Consider the following 2,500-nt stretch of genomic DNA (forward strand, 5'->3'; position numbering starts at 1 on the left):
TATTAAGTTTGTTTTTAAATATGATGAATCAATTTTGTTGCTTTTAATTCCTATACTTTCTGGAGACATTGAGCAAATTTCAGGACCAGTGTGTCCTTGACATTGCCAGTGTCATCTACTGTATTGAGGTATTTGTGGACTGCATGTTAATATTCTATCATACTCTAAACTTTGGTTTCTCAAATGAGCCACTCAACTGAGTTCTTTATTAGAGTTTTCAAATAAATAGATAAATAAATAAATAGAAATTAAGTTGTTTTGAAACTGGATGCCCTTTTCAGGGCAAAGAGAGTGATGGTATACATTAGGACTGAGTGTCATGCTTCTCATAAGTCCTGCTATGTATATGGATGTCATGAGATTCAGGTAATAGTTACTTGCAGGCATAACTATTTTATGTGTCTATCATTTATCGGAATACAGGTTTGGATGATTCTATCTTGGGTTGCATTTTTTACCATTATGACTAAAATACAAGAAGATTATGGAAAGGTTTCATTTGCTCCTATTAGTGATTTTTACGCCCACAATGCCAAGTAGTTAAATCATTTTTCTCCTAAAGATCGCCATGCCATAAGAGCTTTGGACTTTGCTTCTGACTCATGATGTGAGCAAATAGTAAGTGAAGCTAGTCTCTGGTCTAGTAACTGCTTAGACCTAGTATTCACTAACTCCCCTGGCATTAGAACAAGTAAGGTTGGTTCCTTAGGTAGGACATCTGGAAATGCCTTAATTTCATTAGAAATTAAGACTGAGTGACCTGTTCCCGATGTGTCTTATTCATGTAAGATATACAGGGTGTATACATTCTCAAGCAGACTGGAATGGCCTTCTGCGTGATCTTTTGAATTTGATGTAATTACATTTGTATAATAGAGTGGAGCGTGTTGTTGTTTTGAATGAGAATCTAGCCAATATAATTTATAGGCGTATCTCGTGTGCCAATATACAGAATGAAAGACAAACCGTAGTTCAATTATGATTGTAGATGTGCTTATTTTTAGAAGCAATTAGCGTGTCATCTTTGGAAGGGTAACATAAAATTTTACTTGGAATAACTATATGGTTTAACTGAAAATAAGTGCAATTTAACCCTAAAAGAAAACCATTCGTGTACAGTGGTAGGTTACTCTTAAATCTGAACTCTTTGGTGTAGACGTAACAGTTCCTCTTCTGTCACTGACCGTCCAACGGAAAAGTAACCCTTCAGACTGATGTCTTTGATGATAAGCAGGGTAATGCAAAATTCGATCTTCCCCATTTCTGTTTTCCTGTGGCTAAACTAACTAGTTTAGCTTTTAGGTTCTATGAAATTAAAACACTTGAAAATCTCGATGCATCTGGAGGTGTAAACACAAATGGTATATTTCCATTGATTTTTTGTATAAAGACTGGTGATTTCTTAGCTCTTAAGCAGTCTGTTATTTTCTGCAAGTTAGCAAGAAGAGATTCTTTAAGTATTAGTTGAAGACTTGACAATGCTACTCTTTTACGGGCCAGTTTCCATGATTCCCGTAATATCTACAGTGTTTCAACGTCTTTTGGCAAAACATCTAAATTGGTATGCTAAAGTCAATTGTGTGTTCTCTAGTTTCTAGTGTGACTTTCGTGTCGACTTTGGAGTATATGACGCCCTTCTCATAATATCCATTATTGTACAAAAATCCAATCATTGTATTCAGGAAGTTTGAATGATTGGCCTTGATTATAATTCTACCTTTAATTGTGTTAATCTTGATAACCTTGTAATCAAACTCAAAGATTTGGAAGTAGGCCGGTCTTTTCTTAGAATCATTATTGATTACAAAAGGTTGTTGTTGATGGACACTATAGAGATTATATAAATGTGATATCCAGTATTCCTCAAGGTAGTGTTCTTGGCCAAATACTTTTCATACTATATACACATGATTAAGTAGTTTGGCCTAGAAAACGCTCTTTGCATATACAAATAATGGTACTTTCTTTGCATTAATTTCATGTCATGCATATAGATCTGGGGTTGCTGAATTCCTTGATAGAGATAAAGCTAAAATCAGTGCATTGTGCATATTATGGGCCAAGAAGTTTCACATCAATAATACTCAAAGTATGATTGTAAGTAATTCAAGTACAGTTGCTCTTCATCATCAGAACTCAGCATTGATGTTTCTTTAACTAGATATGACATTTAAGATTTTAAGTGTTATTCTTGATAGACAATTCACTTTTCCGAAAAACATTCGATCTGTTTCTTCTTCAATTGGTAAAAAATTGCTTGATGATAAAGTAAATCAAGATTTTCGCTAATCAATTTATTCTGTAGAAGTGTTCTAATTCTTTCATTCCTCCTTGTTTCGAGAATTGCTCTGGCGTCTGGTCTCCAGGTGCTGAGTCTCATCTTAGGGTTTTGGACAAGAATTTACCGTTTAATTAATTTTTTTTTCTTGATATAAGTATTATTAAAATCTCACGCCGCTGTTCTATTATGCATGCTGCATAAAATTTTCCATTACTCTAA

The sequence above is a fragment of the Palaemon carinicauda genome, chromosome 8 (genome assembly GCF_036898095.1).
Source record: "Palaemon carinicauda isolate YSFRI2023 chromosome 8, ASM3689809v2, whole genome shotgun sequence".
NCBI lineage: Eukaryota > Metazoa > Arthropoda > Malacostraca > Decapoda > Palaemonidae > Palaemon > Palaemon carinicauda.